The 10,000-nt window shown below is 46.8% G+C and overlaps 1 long non-coding RNA gene across 1 annotated transcript in view; it reads right to left on the bottom strand.

Annotated features, from left to right (window-relative positions):
- Positions 1 to 7,027, bottom strand: part of LOC135816739 (uncharacterized) — a 10,164-nt gene extending 3,137 nt beyond the window's left edge. The window contains exons 1-2 of the long non-coding RNA XR_010553482.1: positions 6,890 to 7,027; positions 558 to 627 (exon numbers count right to left, since the gene is read on the bottom strand). This is a non-coding gene — a long non-coding RNA (uncharacterized LOC135816739). The remainder of the gene's footprint in view (positions 1 to 557; positions 628 to 6,889) is intronic.
- Between the last annotated feature and the right edge of the window lie 2,973 nt (positions 7,028 to 10,000).

A 10,000-nucleotide genomic window follows, 5' to 3' on the forward strand; every position in this document is an offset into this window, starting at 1 on the left:
AACAGCAAAACAATGTGAATGCATGCAGACAAGCACAGTATAAACTAACTTGACGGTAATCCTTATGATCCAGAAAGAGTATGAACAACGGACCAGTAGGGCACAGTACACTACAGGGCTGAGCCAGGATGGATCCGGCAAAGCCTTGCACTCATCACCGCCATGCATGCTCTAACATCACCACTTGCCCAGCATCAAGTCAGCTGCTGTGGGCACACCCCGGTGGGATATGCATGCACACACAAACAACGAGCAGGCAAGCATTGTAACGCCAAGCAGCACGACTACAGATGACACGCAAAAGTATCTTCATTTCCAACCGTTGCTGAATACAAACCAGGCCATGCAAAAGAACTTGGTGCTGATGCAGGTGTGTTGAACAAAGCATCTTTTTCAGTCTGCGTTACTCAAATTACCAGTGTTACTCAAATTACTCGCTTTCTCTCGCTCTCTCTCTCTCTCTCTCTCTCTCTCTCTCTCTCTCTCTCTCTCTCTCTCTCTCTCTCTCTCTCTCTCTCTCTCTCTCTCTCTCTCTCTCTCTCTCTCTCTCCTCATACCTTGTGGTGATGCCTCCGGACCAGGACCGATGGAGAACTCATTCTTGATGCGGTATCCCTCCTTTACAGGCTGTAACAATAAGCAAGGATTTCGGAGATGAAATTTGATCACACGTAGCAACAAGGTTTCAATCAACTTAGTACACTTCCGACAGCTTTTCTACCCATTCTCATCAGTGGATACATGGGAATGAGACAGACAGACAGACAGACAGACAGACAGACAGACAGACAAACAGACAGAAAGCGAGAAAGAAAAACGATCTTGCCAAATTAGGAGAGAATGATCGAACAGGGAAAGCAATTTGCTTTGGACTCTCGACCTGGAGAACTACATGTTAGAGTGAATGAACTGGAAACAAATTCGAAGTTTTCGTGTACCATTATCACCTGTACTTCCAGTGCGTCTCATTCAAATCTAAATTCCAATAGACACATGAGATCAACCATAAATCTTTGTTCACCTAATATGCTGTGTTCCGAATCCCTTCCCAATGCGAAATTTCCCGCAACCAGTGCACTGGCTTGATCCCCATCCAGTCATACAGTGGTTCACAGAATTATGATGCCTGATGATGGCTGATGAATGGAGAACAGAAAAAGGACCAATGAACTACAAGTGACGCTATAATGTCCACTAGCACCACCAGTTACTAAACAACCGGCTCAGTGTCGTGCAATGTTATCGCATGAGCTGATTTTACTCATTAGTAACAGGTGGTCACGGTTACGGTGGACATTATAGGCTACCACTCTCTTTACATTGGCTGGTGTTTCCACTGAGTCTTGAGAGGCAGTAAAATTAATTATTAATAAATAGTGTAACTTGTAGTTCCTTGGAACTTTTTCTTTTCTATAATTTTTTTTCTTTTCTATAAATTTATCCTTGGCTCTCCATCCGAGTCCATTCTTGAAGACTGTATGAGTAAATTTCTTAGGTTGAGAACGAACCTAAATAGCAGATCTTGCTGAACTTGTTCTACTCCGTGAATCAAGCATGCAAGTGTTCCATACGCGGCCTGTAGGGAGTAGTTCGAGTTCCTGCTGATCGCTCTGCTCTCCCTCTCCGTATAGTTCAGTTATCCTCACGTGTAAATGTACATGTACATACGGTCAGAAAGTGCAGCAACTAGGCACAAAACTGACAGAGTACTGCGGCATTCGACGACCTGACACCTATCTCCCACACATCTCCAAAGCGCGTCAGGTCTTTTAGGTTTCAAGTAAATTGTCGGATGTCTCAGTACTCTGTGAGTTGTATGCCTACAGTGCATTTCAAAACTATAGACACGTAGGGTTTTTGAAATAATTATTTCAAATTTGGCTGGAACTTTTTGAGAATACTTTTCGGAATATTGCTCAGGATCGCTCCACAATTACTCTCATATAGTTTCTAAAGGGTTGGATAACAGACGCCCAATTTGGAAAAATTTATGCACAAAGTGATCACAGATTTTATGTGGTATAGATGCTGGCATAACGGTTTTTGCCTATGTACGCGTCTATAGTTTTGAAATGGACTGTAGTTGTTGCACTTTCTGACTGTACATTGTACATAGGTGATACAGTGGTGAGCATATTATGTCCTTTTTTCTTTTTCTAGTACAGTAAAGCCGGTCTAGGCGACCACCCCACGGTGCAAGGAAAATCGACCGTTAAAGCCAGGTGGTCTTTAGAACCAGGTCCGACAGTGTCTGTGTAGAACTGTCCGTGCATGGCAAAACGGTTGCCAGGAGCAGGTGGTCGCTAAAACGAGAGGTCGCTTACACCAGGTTTTCCTGTAGATAATGCTCATTCTTCTTGCTTTCGTTCCGAGACATCTGAGCAAGAAACTCCCCCCCCCCCCCCCAACAACACGGACGCTGATGGGTGAGTCACCCTTTAGTACATAAAAAATGCACCCAGCTGCTGTCGAGACCAGAAACCTCTTGCGCAGATGTCAAACTGGTACGGGCTTCGTCTCTTCTGTTGACTGAGGCTTCAGAGAGCTAGGACACGTCGGTCGACTTTTCGGCCAAGTGTCTACCCGTCGATACTTGCCCGAAAACTCGTTGACAAGAAACTAGCGGCGAGATTTGTCAGAGACTATTACTACTTGTGCGGCAACACCGTCCACCCCACGTGACCCCAGGCAATTATTTAGCGCCGATCTTGATTATTTTCGTACAACTCCATGTTGGCCGAAAGTCGGCCAAGTGTCTGGTCCGCACTAGGCCGATTTTTCGGCATTCTATTCGACTAATGTTCGGCACTCTCTGTTGCCGAGGGACGTACATGTAGCTCGTACACTTCGTTGCGCTTTCCTGCCCTACATTGGAACGTTCTGCACCGGAGCCTCCCTGTAACCATGGTAACTACTGCAGTAGTACATGGAGGATTGATGTCACCATGTAAGCGGCCTGCTTTGTCTTTGCGTGTCCAGGCGCAATTTCTATATGTCGCCTTGGTGGTTCATGACTACGTGTCTTCTGGCCAAATCTCGCCATGTACTTGGCCTGCTTTGTCTGTGTATCCATTTCATGTGCGATCCACAGAATCTCAATGCACTAGAGAGACTAGAGAGTGGGTGCAATACGCTCTCTATCTGAAGACGTGAGTACACAACTGTAGACAAAAAAAGTGTTGAGAAGTTATACGTATACCTTAAACGTAATGAAGTACAGGAATAGAGAGAGTGACTACAATACGCTCTCGACCTGATAACATGAGTACAGGACACTCTCCACCTGATAACGTGTTAGGCTGTGTTTACATGAGGCGTTTCAACCCGGGTTGAGTTCGACCCGGGTCAGATTTCAACCCGCAATGCACACAAAATGAATGGCGCGTTTACATGACGCATTCCGCTTGACCGGGGTTGAAATTTCGCCTGAAATCAACCCGGGTCAAGAAAATCGTACAAACGTACTTCTGTGCGTATCTCGCGCCAGGTTTGAACAGCACTGCACATGCAAATTTCGCGCGAGCGGATTCATACAGGACTCTAGAAGTGGACTTTTGGCGGCATATCAGTATTTGACCCGGGTCAACTGTCTTCATGTAAACGCTCACCTATTTTGTCTATCGTACAGACTTTCAACCCGGGCTGAACTCGACCCGGGTTGAAATTTCTCATGTAAACACAGCCTAGAACGTAACAGGTCTACCGTCCCACCGTACCCTAGTAAACATGTTTGCAATATATGTATGAAGCTATTTTGTACTTCCTCCGTATACAAAAACTTCGTGACTTTTTTAAGGCTGCGCATAGCTCTGGAATTGTTCCGTTCGACTTGGAATAACACTCGTGGCATTGTCTAACCTGTTTACAAGCAATATACAAAGAAAAAGCAACTCAGACGAATGAGATTGAGTTTATTCAGAGTCTTCGTCGCTCCTGTCATTGTCACCTGACGACGCTGACTCCGCATCGCCAAAAGTCGCTGCTTCTGCTCGCAATTCGTTCAGATTCTTTTCAGCTGCAATGATGATCCGACGCGGGACTTTGGCTAGCGTACTCTTCATTTCCAGAGCTGTGCACGAATCGGTGTCGACCATATTCAGTCGTTCCAACCCGCGACCTCCATTATGCCGTGAAACGAGTCGCTCAAGCACATCCACACACTTCGCATTTTCTCGGCAGGAGAATCCTCCCAGCATTCTACAACGGCTTCGACGAGGTCCCTGCGATTCCCCTAGGCCACAACGGAGACGTCTGACTGGAGTAGAGAGAGGCGAAGAAAGCCAGGTCGTCGACATCCCGATCCGGAGTCTGCGCTGGTTGCACGACGACTGAAATGTTTCATCTTTCCGTGCGAGCGGAACCGATTTATGTTCTCACGCTGCGTATGGGGCCGCGCACCGCAAGTACGAGCCTGGCCAGTTTCAGGGCAGCGAGTGCCGCGTGAGTCGTGACTCCGTGCTCCAGGCACGAGCTCTACTTCGTCACGCTGTCAGTTTCGAGCAAGTAAGTGTTAGTTTTTTTGTCATTTGACTCGTGAGTTCCTGTCGGCAACGTCCTCACACGCATGGCTTCCGTAGAGAATCTGTTCGAGATCAACCAAACCTACCTCAACATGAATGTGGGTTGTCGATGACAGCCTTTGGCGCGGTTCGTTGAGCAGGTTCTTGCTCAAAAACACCGTTGAAAAAAAGTCACGAAGTCTTTGTATACGGAGGAAGTATATACAGTCGTCCCTCTCTAATCCGGCACCTTTTGCTACGGCGTTTTCTGCTGGATTAACGAGGGTGCTGGATTAAGAAATCCTGCCCTCTGACCCGGCCCTACCCAATTGCATGCATGTATCATACGTCAAAACGCAGGGTTTTTCCGTGTCGACCCAAGTATTTGGTGCACGGCTTTATATTCTCAACTGTTCTCCAGGAATATACACAGTGATAAAGTGATAAAGTAAAACAGAGAACATGTTCACAATGTACTCTTGCACACACACGCACACACACCTGAAAATTGGCAGGACACGACTCCTTGCTAAAATAAGAAAGTGTGGTTGACTGCTTAGCCGTTGTCTCCTGGACAACATTGACCCTCTTGAGAAGGCCACGCAAGCAGTCGACATCATGCAGGTCGAACGTTGTAGTTAGTTGTAGAACGTCAGTACCGTCGGTCAGTGTCGTGCAATGTTATCGCATGAGCTGATAGTTTAGTAACTGGTGGTGTTAGTGGACAGTATAGCGTATCTTGTAGTTCCTTGGTCTTTCTCTTTGTATAAATAAGTTAGGGTTCGGAAAAGTCCTAACAACCAACCGAACTAAACTCTCCCGCGCGAGGTCGAGTACAGTTGTCAACTGAACTGAACTCTGAAGTGGCCCCGCGCGCGCGGCACTGACCAGACTGGCCTAGCCTGGCCTGGCAAGGAGTGCACCTGTACGGTACGCGACTTACGACTGCCGGATTATGAAATCAAACTACGTGCAGTTTGAGCGATTCGTTTCAAAAAGTCACTGCCGGAGGCGGAATTCAAGTGCCGGATTAAAATGACTGTAGGAATTGAACGAAAAAAATCGGTTTCGTCAGAAAGTGCGCCGGTTGGCAAGGGTTCCGGATAAACAAGTGCCGGATTAGAGAGGGACGACTGTAGTATGTTCCCATTCCATTTTTGCTTTGGTGTAGCCCTGAGGTTGATTTGCTTATTTATTTCTACCCTTCCTCTCTCCGTACTTCTGTCCCCCCCCTCTCTCTCTCATTCTTTCTGTCGTCCACATATATAATAATAATGTATCAAAGGAGGCGAAATCGCCTGTTTGTGGTGCGACGTTAAAGGGGAAGTGCATTGATTTTTCGAGTATGGTCCAGAAGAAAGACAATTTGATATCGGTTCGAATGGCATATCTCTCGCTTCCATACGATAAGCCAAACTTGCCAAATCGCCAATTGTATACTCACGTTGCCATAGCGACCAGCGCAGTGATGCCGTACGAAAGGCTTAGCTCCACCACAGAGAAGGTCGATCACTGCAGAATTTGGTCATTTTCAATTGGTTTATTGTATTCACGAAGTGAAAGAAGGGCTGTGTTCAATGCTGTTAGTGCAGTGAACTGTTTGTTAGTAGTCCTCTCGGTTGTGTACTGGGACGTGACACCGACAGGAGAAAGCTGGAGTGCGGAGACACCAGCAGACAAGCAAAAATAGTGACGAACAAAATGCTGAAATCTTGGTTGGGACAAATCTGACGTTCAGCATTTCCCCCAACCAAGGACCCTGCCGTTTGCTCTTTCCACTTCCTGAAGATGAATGTGATGCTTCCTGGCGACTCTCCTATCTCTCGTAACATCTTCTGAAGCCAGGTGAGACGACGGGTGGTGGAGATTGACGAATGAAATAATGTCGTAGGTTTGAAAGTTTGCTGAAAATGTCTCATGAGAGATGGCGAATTCCAAGCATCTTGTCCTATAGGAAACCATTTCCTAGGCACAGTCAGCCGAGGGAAATGCATGAGAAGGGCGATAAATAGTTCACGGCACTAACAGCATTAAACACAGCACTTCTTTCACATCGTGAATACAATAAGACAATTGAAAATAACCAATTTCTGCAGTGATCGACCTTCTCTGTGGAGGAGCTAAGCCTTTCATACGTCATCACTGCGCTGGTCGCTATGGCAACGTGAGCATACAATTGACGATTTGGCAAGTTTGGCTTATCGTATGGAAGCTAGAGATATGCCATTCGAACCGATATCAAATTGTCTTTCTTCTGGACCCTACTCGAAAAATGGATGCACTTCCCCTTTCAATAAACTTGTACAACAACAACAACCCTTCGTCATTCCTCATTCACCATCGCGCGATACCCTGGCACACACTGGCAACATATCAATGGGGTGCCTTACCGTCGTCTAGAGGAGACATCTTCGCAGCAAAATGTTTCCTCCTGCGCATTCAGTCCGCCGACGCGACAGCGTTTACGGGGCCGGGGCCGTTCCAGTTGCAGAAGACATTCGTTTCATCGGGCCAGTGCAGCAACAGGGCCGTGGACACACAGGGGCAGAGGAGAGACATTGTTAGTGGACAAGAAATATGCAGTGGCAAGTGCCATGGATGTCAAGTTAGTTGTCATCAGGGAGTCGTACTCAAACTAGGGAGGTGACACGGCACAGAAGTCCGTGTCACAGGGGTTGACTCACACCCGTAACCCCTCGTTGTTATTTTTGGAATAGTTCAGTCCAATCCAGTCAGAAAGGTCATACTCGGATCGACTCGCTTTCTGTACTTCACCTCCAAGCGTGCAACGCAAGACCCGCAAAGTATGATTTTTCTGTGGGGAACGATTTTGCCATTGATCACGTTTTTATTGGAGTGCTCAGGCATACAGTGTACTATGATTGCTGAGACGTCCCGAGCACGCTTGTTCAGGTTCTCTATTTTTGACGAGCCGGTCCTACATCCCCCTACATTGTATCTAACGACGTAGGAGCTGACAATGTAAAAGGATTTCCCTGGAAATATTGAGGATGGTGGTGTGACTGCCACGCGGCTGCAGGAAAAATGCTGGCTGTTTATGACAGTATGTCTAGATGTACAATGCAGCTCTCTTGTATGGTACATAACCCCTGCTATAAATGTGTTATTTAGGCAGACTGGACCATTGTGCAAGTCAAAATTGTAGTATTTCAACATGACAATATCACTGGCTGTACTTCTCTTATATGGTACTTAACCCCTGCTATAAATGTGTTGTTTAGGAAGACTGGTGTATTGTGCAAGTCATAAAGAAGAAATGGGGCAGATACACGACTTACAATTTTCAAAAACCAGCTTCGTGTTATGTGCAATTTGAGTCAATTTTTAGTATTCGGATTAACCTAGGATACGACTCTGAACAGTTCTGAACAGTCACCGCAAAACTACACGCCGTCTCATAACTGCTGCTGTTGCCATCACTGCTATCAAGTAGTTCGGACATGGCAGGAGCTAAAAAAATTGCTGGTAGTCTTTCAAAGAATACTGGCCAATGATGGGCTATAAACGAAATGTGCTGCCTCAAAAATTTCAAACACTAGATACCCATGCGGCACGCTTGGAGGTGAAGTACAGAAGGCGAGTCGATCCGAGCATGACCTTTCGTAGGTTTCATTTTACCTTCCGTTTGTTTTCAAGGTGCCTGCGCTTGCGATGATCCCTGAGCTCTTCGAACAGTTGGTCGACGAAGGCCGACTCGCATCATCAATGCCGGTCCTAACTTCGGAGAGAAGAGACAAGTCCGTGCAGGTAGGCAGTAGCTTTTTGGTGTATTGACTGTTGAATCCGATTATTCTGTACATGCTCGTCGCCAGTAGAGTCCTCCGTTTTTTCGAGCCTGTTGCTTCTTTTGGTGACCGGTGTGTCTGATGGCGATTTTGTCCATCTACCATCGATCGCACCAAAATGAGAAACCTGCTCCGGAGAAGTGAAGGACTCAACTGACGAACGGGCATGCGCAGAGTGATCGGATTCAGCGAGCAATACACTGAAAGTTATTGCCCGCCTACTTGTAAGCGGGCAATACCGAGAAATACAGACCGCTTGCGGAGGGCGCTGATTGGCCGTAGTACGGACAACCCTCACGTGACATGCAATAAATACATAATCCTACACAGTTGCGAGGGCATGATGCTCTGATCAGGCCCGAGGTCTGTGAGTGATCTTGCCCGAGGTCGCGACGCCCAAGGGGCGTAGCCCCGAGGGCGTCGCGACCGAGGGCAAGATCACTCACATGACCGAGGGCCTGATCAGAGCGGCATGCCCGACGCAACTGTGTAGGATTGCGCTTCGGACAAGGCCCACCTCACAAACAACAAGGCCCAGTACAGTAGAGAGATTCAAACAGAAAGAAAGCCTTGACGGCAAATGAGTTGATGTCACATTGTGTGCAGTGACCATAACAAACAGCTATTTGTTTGGTCGGGACTTTCCAGTTTTGAGATGAAAGTATTCAAGTACAGTGAAGGCAGTAGTAACGTTAGTACCAGTAATATGACGGATTCGGAATAAACCCGACCTTCGAGTTAGATGATTGCCAGAGTAAGGTTCAAATGCGAGTGCTGAGAAGCTGCAGCCTTAGGGCAGGTACAAAATGTACTTGTGGAGGTCTGCTTCCCTTGTGTACGTTTCGCCGCGAGAAACAGGACCGGCTGCAAGGTCGGTTGGCGTTTCTGGTCTCCCTGCAGACGTTCAAGACAGTAGTGAGTATATAATAATTTTGGAGAAGGGAGACAAATTTTTAGTCCTCGTCGGAGATGTTGCCCAAGGCAAGGACTTCGAAAAATGGTAAATGCGCATGTGCGGCGCGATGCTGTACGATCGACTGCTGTTCTTGACCGGCTAAGCGGTCAAGATCGACTGATCTTGACTGCTTATTCTGGCCGCTCATTGGCCGTCTCCTGGCAACAAGCACGTGCCATGTCTGAATGAACTATGCCAAAAATAACACCGAGGGGTTACCGGTAACACACGCAGAGAAAATGCGTATGGATCTGCTGGATATCGATCAACTGCAGGCAGAGAACTGCCAAATATGGAAGGGGAAGTCCAAGTACTGGCAAGTACACATTTCACGTGATGTCTCCACGTGAACGTTTCACCAAGAGTCCATAAACTAGTCCATAACCTATTAATATACAGTGTCTAGCTAGGGGGATTATGGACTCTTGGTTTCAACAAGAGTACATAACCCCCCGGGGTTATGTACTCTTGGTTTCAATCAGGGAGTCGTACTCAAACTATTTGAGTACGACTCCCTGGTTATAGCAGAACCTCCCTATTCGAATCAGGGAGTCGTGAAATAGGTATTTTACGACTCCCTAATTCGAATTACCATTTTATTGAAACAAAGAAAAATTGTGGCACCTATGATTAGCCGCAGGGCCTAGGGGATCCGGGATGGCCCACGCCTGGTATAAAGTAAACGAAAAAGAGAAAAAAAGTAGTATAGTGAAATCGATAATAATAGTTCAGTTCCCACA

The sequence above is a fragment of the Sycon ciliatum genome, chromosome 5, assembly GCF_964019385.1.
Source record: "Sycon ciliatum chromosome 5, ocSycCili1.1, whole genome shotgun sequence".
Taxonomy (NCBI): domain Eukaryota; kingdom Metazoa; phylum Porifera; class Calcarea; order Leucosolenida; family Sycettidae; genus Sycon; species Sycon ciliatum.